This window comes from Cryptomeria japonica, chromosome 7 (assembly GCF_030272615.1).
Source record: "Cryptomeria japonica chromosome 7, Sugi_1.0, whole genome shotgun sequence".
In the NCBI taxonomy this organism is placed as follows: domain Eukaryota; kingdom Viridiplantae; phylum Streptophyta; class Pinopsida; order Cupressales; family Cupressaceae; genus Cryptomeria; species Cryptomeria japonica.
This window is the reverse complement of record NC_081411.1, coordinates 817,920,599-817,930,995: the sequence shown is the minus strand read 5'-3', so window position 1 is coordinate 817,930,995 and position 10,397 is coordinate 817,920,599.

Sequence of the window (10,397 nt, the reverse complement as noted above, 5' to 3'; positions counted from 1 at the left end):
ATAGATGATCTACCAGATGAATTGTTCAAAAGACTGGAAGCAAGAAGACAAGCTATTGTAGAGCTTGATAAGAAAATCAAAATTGAAAAGTTACTTGTTGTTTACCCAGTAAACTCACCTAAGGAGATAGATGACTTAATTGCAGAAGTCAACCGCTCAGTATTCTCTACTGCACACCGACATATTACATTAATGGTTGGAAGAGTGAAAGAAGTAATAGAGGAAACAAAAAATGCATGGGACATATTTCTTGTTGAGAAAGAAAAAAAGGAAGAGTACAAGAACCCTAAACCAATAAAGGTATACCAGAAGGAGAGAGACAAAGGAAAAGGAAAGGTTGATGGACCTTCGAGCATCAAAGTAAAAGATAACTTATCCCCACCGCCTCAAATTACATCACTAGGAACAACTACTGAAGATCAACCAGAAAATGAGAGTATGGACATAGAGGATACAAATCCTAATCCTAAGGTACTATACATAGTTGATGTTGATACACAAAAAGTCAACATTGTGATAGACAAAGATACAACCGGCAAGACAGATATGGCTAGTGAGCCACCGACAACTGACAACATTGACAACACTAAAAGGAAAGTTGAAGTTGATAACACAGAGCAACAGGTAGAGACTCAGACTGAGACTAAAACAAAGCAACAAACAGAGAGACAAGCAGAGCAACAGGCTCCGGAATAGGAATAGGTTCACATGGAAATAGTGCCACCGACAACAGGAGAAGATCAAAAACCATTGCTTAAAGAAATGGAAATACAGACTGACCTACTAGAGGTCACTAAAAGCTTGGTTACTTCCTCCACTAACAGAATTCAGAATGTTGGTTCCTCCTCAATAGGTTACAAATCAACAAATGTAACTGAAGTACTTTTGGACTCCATAAAAAAGATAACAGATTGTAGTTCACAGGCTTATAAAGCTATCGATGACACAATCCCAATTTTGAAGGTGATAGCTCCTAATTGTAACATAGACAATAAGGATTCTTTAAGCCAACTTGATACTTTTGTGTAAATACATCACTGAGAACACAGTGACTATTGAGCAAATAAAGGAAGAGACATTGAAGGATAAGGTAGAAATTGAAAAGCAAAAATTCTTTGAAGATCAGATAAAGAAGTGTACTAGGGAATTTGACACACTTCTACCAGAACTATGTAACTTATTGAAGGAATTTAAAACTCTGTACAAAGATACTTGCAAGACAAACTTTTTGACAGTAGACATAGATAAGAAAATGAGCAAGGTACAGGATGAAATCAATAAACTTGCAGACAATTTTGTTAACTCACCTGATACATTATCAGTTTTTGAGCAAAGGATAACAAGTTTTGAGGAAGAATTACTTAAGTTAGAAAGAGAAAAGGAGAGAATAGTAAACAAGGCAAAGCATTTGAGACTAAGACTGAGTCCAAGATTGGACTATCTAGCATCATTACGGAAGGAAATATCTGAGGCACTAGTACAGGGATAGAGAACACCGACAGAGCATATGCAACACCTCACCAATATAGTTCAAAGAACAGAGACATCAATAAAGGACAACAAGAAGTTTATGGAAAGTATAAACTTGATTTTGGGAGATTTTTTTCAAATTGTAACCACCTAGTTACAAAGTTGAGACTGCAACACTACTGACATCTTGACAACCTTTGTCATTGATGCCAAAGGGGGAGTAGTAGTATGAGAAAATAATCGACAAAAGACTTATCTGCTCAGGGGGAGCTCTTATATTTTTGGTAACATATTTTTGGAAACATTTTTGGATTACAAGTTTTGGATACACTTTTGAATTTTCTCATGAGTGTTGCCATCAATGCCAAAGGGGGAGATTGTTGGCATATGCACACTCCAATGAGACATTGTAGGTGATTGAAGGTTTTGTCATTGATGGCAACCTTACAATCCTATGGCACTGACAAGGCATTACACTGGCACCAGCAAGACCAGACTCTACACCAGCACTCAGACCAACGACACCGACAGAGAAATGAAGCATACCGGCACAGAGGCCGATAGGATTTTTGTTATATTATATTTTGTTTATTATTGTAAAATCTTTATAAGACGACTTGGAATCATTGTAAAATGACTCTTATATAAGAGAGATCATTATAGAACATTTGTAAGTAAGTGAGAAGGTTATATTTAGGTGAAATAAGGTAGACCTATTATGCGAATTATAGGTTAAGGGTTTATGTAAGAAGAAGAGAAGAAACCGATACTGGATCTGACATTATAGATGCTATTTTAAAGCAGTACAAGATACTGGATTTATATAATCCATCATTGTAAGTCAGTGAGACTTCCCATTGAGCAGTGAGCTCTAGGCAGTTGGCCTTCCTGCATGTGCAGGCCCCTCTTATAACAGTAATATTCTCTTATTGGCTAGTAAGTGAATATTGTGGGTCACAAATCCCAATGAGATTTTCTTCCACCGGGTTTCCTCGTTAAATCATTGTGTTATGATGTGTTTTTCATGTGGTTTCTTTTAATTCTATTTATTGCATTATTTCTTGCATACCGGTACACTATTATAATATGTTCTACATGTTTTAAGTTAAGAAATTCAATTCACCTGTTAGATACGGATTCACCCCCCCCTCTCAGTATCTATGGGAATCCTAACAGGAGTAGGGAAGCTTGTGCCTCCACTTTGGCATTGCTGTCAAAGGGGGAGAAGATGTGAACTAGGAAAGATATCTGCAGTATTACGGAGAAGATGTGATGCAAAAAGAGAGATATCTTTGTATATTGCCATCAATGCCAAAGGGGGAGATTGTTGGCATATCTGCAAAATATGTTGACATGATGATATTGTGTTGTCATTGATGTCAATATGCTCAAAGAAAACTAGTATGATGTTGTGAACCGACATATGTGAAAAAGTGAAGCGGTATGCTTGTTCAAGTGAACCGGTATGATGTTGTGAACCAGAACCAGTATGTCAGACTGAGAAATGGTAAAAGGAATGTTTTGTATCTAGGGTTCATATGGCATAACTAACGGTTGGTAGTCTTAGCTTTAGGGTTTTCGGTTGAAGTGTTTTGAGCCTGTGTGTTTCAACCGATGGCATTGTGTGATGAGTTAGCATTGTAATAGAGATCAGATCGTGAATTGCCACATCAGCCTCATGCACGTGAAGGATCTTGCATGAAGGAGATTGATCCTATCTAGCTTGGGAATGTGTGAAGTCTCTGCAAACAATGGAGAACGCGTGATGGGTTATCACCTCCAAGAAGCGGTGAAGAATGAATTTTGGAGAATGTCTTGAGATTTGTTCAAGACCGTTGTATTCAAAGGCAAAGTGTTCAATGGTCAAGATTGAACGGACTAAATTTCTTAACCTAAGTGTTTAGGGTTTATGCTATCGACCTATCTGTTTCCTATAAGGTCGATGTGGTGTCTCATGCTGAGGTGTTTTTTTTTGGCAAATGTTGTGTGTGTATCTATGTGCAAAGATACATGATTCTTGCCAGACCAGTTGAGAGGATTGATACCTGCATAGTGTGTGTGTAGAAGGAAGGAACTAAAGCAGATCTACATTGGCATTGAGTGCTATTACCAGATCATTGTAATACTTGTTGATCTCTAATCACTTCAATAGTTGAAAAATCCCTTAATAGGGTAGCTTTAACTAGCTTTCTGTAAATCCTTTAACAGGGTGACTCAAAGCCATTGAGTTCATAAAATACTCTAACAAGGTAACCTCTAATAGGGTTTAACACTTAACTAGGTATTCTAGCCATCCCTTAACCGGGTGATCCCTAACAAAATCTTTTCTTAACAGAGCCTTTTGTAACAGTCTTTAACCAGACTAGGCTTCTAATAGAGCAGACTTCTAAAGAGTTCAAAACAGCTTGTGGGTACTCATCCCCACCGTGGTTTTTCCTAGTTGGGTTTCCACGTGAAAAATATGTGTGTGATATGTGATGTCTTTTTCATGTGATGCTTTGTTGTTTTTTGTCAAGCGGTGAATCATGTTGATCTAGCTAGTTATTGTATCTCTGATGATAGATGATCTGTTTATACATAAGGACAAAGTGGAAATGAGGGAGTAGGTTGTATGAAAAGTTAAGAAGATTGACCAGTTTATGTCTTTCATAGTTGCACTATGTTTAACCGGTAGTAATCTGGTTTGGACCCATGTTAAGGATTTCCAGTAGTTTTTAGTTTGCAATCAAACCAGTTGAGGAAAAATTTTTGTGCCTTTACTGATTCACCCCCCCCCCCCCTCTCAGTACCGGTTTGGTACTCACTTTTCATCATTGAGTGATCACAACTTTCAAAAGATATTTATCCAACCTTTCATACCAAGCTCTAGGTGCTTGTTTCAATCTATATAAAACTTTCCTTAACCTACAAACCCTATTTGTATCATCTGAGAGTGAAAAACCATCACATTGCTCAATATAAACTTCCTCATCAAGATCCCTATTCAAAAATGCATATTTAACATCCATCTGATAAACCTTGTAGTTTTTATAAGCAACATAGGCAAGAAATAATCTTACAGCTTCAATGTTAGCTATAGGTGCAAAAGTCTCTCCATAATCAATTCCTTCCTTCTGAGAATATGCTATACAAACCAATCTAGCCTTATTTCTTATAACTTGACCACCATGATTCAATTTGTTCCTAAAAACCCATTTAGTTCCAATAACATTTTTATTTTTAGGCCGGGAAACCAAAGTCCATGTGTTATTTTTCTCAATCTGATCTAATTCTTCTTCCATAACTTTCAACCAAAATTCATCTTTACATGCCTTAATTACTGATACCGGTTTAACTTGTAAAATTAAACATACCTCATTAGTTGCCAGTCTTCTTCTTTTCATCACTCCATTGCTCTTATCCCTAATGATCTGATCTTCTGAATGATTCAATCTCACATACCTAGGAGTCCTCTAATTCACTTTTCCTCTTCTCTGATCCTCAATTACTGTAGAATTCTCTGATACTGCTAGAGTAACTAGTTCAACACTCTATTTTGGTAAAGGTGCTACCAGTTTAGATATAACCATTTCCACTTTCGGTTCCTTCTCATAAATTCTGATTTGCCTCTTGTTCATCTCATCTACTTTGACATTAGCACTCTCCACAATTCTCTGCAATCTCTTGTTATAACATCTATATGCTTTAATTTCATTAGAATAAACAAGAAATATGTCTTCATCACATCTAGGATCAAATTTCCCAATGATATCATCTCTCCTGATATAATATTTACTACCAATTTTTTTTGAAATACGTAACTGTAGGTGTATTGCCAAACCATAATTCATAAGGTGTCTTACCATTTTCTCCTTTGATATGAACTTTGTTGAATGTATAAACTACTATGCTAACTACTTCTCTCCAATAGATATGATGTAGACTAACTTACATCATCATTGTTCTAGAAGCATCCAAGATAGTTCTGTTCTTCCTTTCCACAACTCCATTTTGTTGAGGTGTCTGGGAGCAGAAAATTGTCTTCTTATACCATGCTTCTCACAAAAGTTATTAAACTCACCGGATGTGAATTCTCCACCATTATCTGACCTCAAACATTTAATCTTCAATCTTGTCTCAATTTCCACTTTAGCCTTAAAGATTTTAAACTTTTCAAATGATTCATATTTTTCTTTTAGAAAAGTAACCCACATCATTCTAGAATAATCATCAATGATTAGCATGAAATATCTATCACCTTGAAAACTTTTAACTTTAGCAAGGGCACACAAATCAGTATGAATAAGATCAAGAACATCATTTGATTTATCTTGTATAATCCTAAAAGAGGTTCTGACATGTTTACCCATTTCATATTCTTTACATACCGGATTATAGGGCTTCATAATCTTAGGTATATCCCTAGCTGCCTTAGTTGATTTGATCTTTACAATGCAATCAAAATTCACATGACACAGTCTTGTATGCCATAGCTAACTCTCATCAATCTGTGTAATCAAACATGTCTTCTCACCGGAGTTCAAATGAAATATGTTACCTTTTGTCTATGTACCAGTTGCAATCTTCAAACCAAATCTGTTAATGATTTTGCATTTTCCATCCTTGAACTGTAATTGAAATCCCTTATCCACCAATTGTCCTACACTCAAAAGATTATGCCTTAAACCTTCAACATAGTAAACATTGTCAGTATTGTTCTTACCATACAATGATATAGTTTCTTTTCCTTTGATCATACATGCTTTGTTATCTCCAAATCTAACTATACCGCCATCAAAATCTTGCAAAGATAGAAACTTCCCTTTATTTCCAGTCATATGATGTGAACAACCACTGTCAATTACCCATTCATCCTTGTCTTTAATTTTAGCAGCAAGTGCCTTCTCTTCAGGTACATTCTCTTTCAGTGTCGGATCATCTTCCTTGATAGCCAGGAATACCTATTCCTTCCCATTTCAAGAACCACTAGCAGAGTCTTATGCCGGTTCATCATCAGAATGAGTAATGCCTTCCTCATCCGCTATGTAGCATGATTGTCTTTGTTTTTTCTGTACTTATACTTGTTCTGATATCCAGGGTTAGGCTTAAATGATCTTCTAACTCTTTCTTCAAATCTTGAATTCCTTACAGGACATCTAGATGCAAAATGACCAATCTTATTACAGGAAAAACATTTAAAAGGTGCTTTTCCTTCATACTTACTTCCTAACGGTCCTTTAGGTACTCTTCTAGCACATAGTGCTTCAAGTTTCTCAAACTCATCATCTTCACTCTTCATATCTTCCAATTCCTTTTCATATAAAGCTTTCCAATATTTCTTACCAGTTGCAGATGTAGATGCATGAAAAGAAGGTTTAGTCTTCACAGCTCTAGAAGGTCCAGATTCTTAAAGCTCAAAAGAAGATAGTTTCCCAACCAAAGTATCTCTATTGACAAATGTACGAGCCATTTTTATCAACTCATTAATAGTAGTAGCCTTTATTTTGTAAGCTGGTGGTAGGGCTCTCAGAAGTTTAGAAACAATTTCATCTTCGCTCAAAGTTCCACCACAACATTGAATTTCCATAACAATCTCATTTACCCTTTCCATGAATGTAGTAATCTTTTCATCTTCTTCCATCTCCAGGTTTTCATATCTCACCCGATAACCATCAAGTTTAGCAATATTCACTGTAGGGTCCCCTTCATTAAGAGTCTCTAACTTATCCCATATAGCCTTTCTAGATGATTTGTTAGTTAATCCCATTATTTGTTGATCAAAAAGTACACACAAGAGGGATTCTCTTGCTCTACAATCATTCTCAAGCTACTTATCCAGGTTTGCCAGATGAGGATTTCTAGATCCTGGATTATAAGGTGTGACACAATTCTATGTGATCTCCCAAATCTCCTTGCCAAGAAATCTTAGATGAGTCTCCATCTGAATCTTCCATACTGTGTAATTTGTTCCATCAAGCCTAGGAATATATGTCCGAAAGATAGCTCCAGATGAGCTGGATGAACTTGAACTGATAGTAGCCATAGGATCTTCCTTAAGCAGTCAAGCTTTCTGCAGAGAGGACCAAAGCTCTGATACCAATTGTTAGACAATTGAAATAACCAGAAGATAATTGAGAGGGGTGGGGTGAATCAATTGTCTCAAATTATCAGATCCATGAGCAATTAAAAATTTAATACCGGAACCCAAAACATTAATACCGGACTAATAGTTAAACTAATTAAGCATACAAAATAATCATAGAATAAATACCATCCACATGACACCAAGATTTGTACGTGGAAAACCCGGTAAAGGGAAAAACCACGGTGGGAAGCCTACCCACAGTCAAATAATACTTTTACAGTTAGCATGTGAATTACAATTGAGGGGCCTACACTTGCAGGAAGGCCAATAGCCTAGAGCACACTGCTCATCACAAAAGGAGTCTTATTGACTACATAGAAATCCAGACTACAATCTAGAGAACTGTTGAACCGCAAAAGATAACATCTCCTATGCCTGAGTACAGATCCAGTTAAGGTCAATACCGGAGGACTAAATCCTCTTACATAAACCCAATTCGATCTCTAATGATCGACCAAATCCTCTGCCTAAATAATATTACATTATTCACACATTACATCCCTTGACCATGACCTCTAACATAACCATGATGATCTACAATGAGATCTTACATCTATATATACAAACCCTTGACCAAAAACAATCAGGTCAACCACCAGATAATAAACCAATTACATAATTACAAACCATGTCTTCCTTAGACCAAACAAATAATATCCAACACATAAGACATCCTAGAAACGTATCAAGAGGTCCAATCCACATGCTACATTAAAGTTGATCCATAACCTAGATCAACTAAGACCCAGTATAGGTCCATATGCTACATCAATGATCTCCATCTGCCAAGTCTTGAACATGATCACCAACAACATCCTGAAACTTGACCAAAATCTGCAGCAGCGCCACTTATGCAATTCATCAAAGATCTTCATCGAAAGCTCTACCGGTGAAACCCTCACTGGAACCAAAAACCAAGCTTCTAAGCAAACAGGATAGCATCCGATCACCAGACCAAAACCAACTTACTGAATATGAGCATGAGTATCATGAACCAGCCAATTCCATAACTAGCTCATACCAGAGCCTACCGGATCATGCTGGATCCAAATCAACCAGAAACCACTCAACCTACCTGGACCAGAAGTGTGTCAGTAAAGCATCCAAAGAGCTAGTTTTGTAATCAATGACAAAACATCAATGAAACACATAATCAATTCCAACAAATGGCCAACACTAATCACATTCTTGTCTTTAGGTCTAGGCACAAGCTCCCATGTGTTATTATTTTCAATATGATCTAATTCTTCTTCCATAGCCCTTATCCAATTGTCATCTTTGCAAGCTTCAATATTTTAGGTTCAATTTTAGAAATCAAACATACTCACAAATTTTCTTTTATCTCTAGTCATATGATGTCAACAACTGTTGTCAATCACCCATTCATCTTTCTCTTCAACTCTACAGCTAAATCTTTCTCTTCAAAAGTGCAACTTGTGGAATGAACAGGTACCGGTCCATTGTCTTTGATAACAATAAACAAAACTTCATCTCCTTTTAATTTTTCATCTATTGCACTTTCATCAACATCATAATAACAGTTCTTTTGATACTTATACTTTTGGTTAGGCTTGTAAGGCTTATCATACTTCTCATGCTTCTTATATCTATCATTCCTACCATGTTTATCAAATTTTTCATGCTTATCATATTTAGACATTTTCTCTGAGCATCTAGAAGCAAAATGTCCTATCTTATTGCAAGAGAAACATCTCAGAGGCAATTTTCCATCATACTTACTAACTCCCTTAGGCAATCTCTAGGCAATCAATGCTTCAAGGTCATCCAATTCTCTTTCTTTCTCTTCCTTATCTCTTCTCTCTCTTTCATATTTGAATATTCTACACTCTTTAGGGTCACACTTCTTCTTTTCAAATGCAGATTCTCTAAATGTTGTCTTAGACTTTCCATGTGATTCACCAAATTCACCCAGTTCAAATGCAATAATCTTTCCAATCAACATATCTCTTTTCATAGTAGTCACACTCTAGATCTCATCAATAGTAGCTACCTTATATTTGTAAGTAGGAGGCAATGATCTCAACACCTTAGCCACAATTTCAACTTCTTCAATGGTTCCACCGACACATTTGATACCTAGGACAAGGTCATTTACCTTAGCCATAAAGGTGTTTATGTTCTCATCTTCTCCCATCTTCAACATCTCATATTTCTCTTTCAAACTCTGGCAACCTTTATTTGTTTATCTCCTTCAAACAAAGTCTCAAGCTTCTCCCAGATCTCATGTGCAGTTTGAAGTCACATTATATTAGTCATCTCTGAATTAGTTAGGGAACTCAGCAATGCTTCCTTCGCTCTTATGTTATTTTCAACTTCTTTGATCTCATCAATAGGAACTAGCCCATTTAGAGGAACAAAATAGGCATTCTTTGTAATCTTCCAATTGCCATCCCAGATCTCCTCAAGCGATTAAGATTCTTCTAGAGGAGCTATCTCTGATACCAATTGTTGGCAACAATAATGAAGAAAAACTGGGAGTGGGGGGGGGGGAGTGAATCAGTTTTCATCGGATCTACAAATTTAACCATAAATACAGATCTCATAAATTGTAGCAACAACAAACATAAGAAAATTGATACCACAACACACAACACCAATATTTTGATGTGAAAAACTCAGTTAAGGGAAAAACCATTATGGGAACCTACCCACAATAAGATGATACTCTGCAGTAGTGTGTGAAAATAGTTACAATGGGGAATGCACCAACATTCAGGCACACTGCCTAGAGCTTACAACTCAAGATACAATAACCCAAAAGGCTGCAACCCTCAAGGAAGGA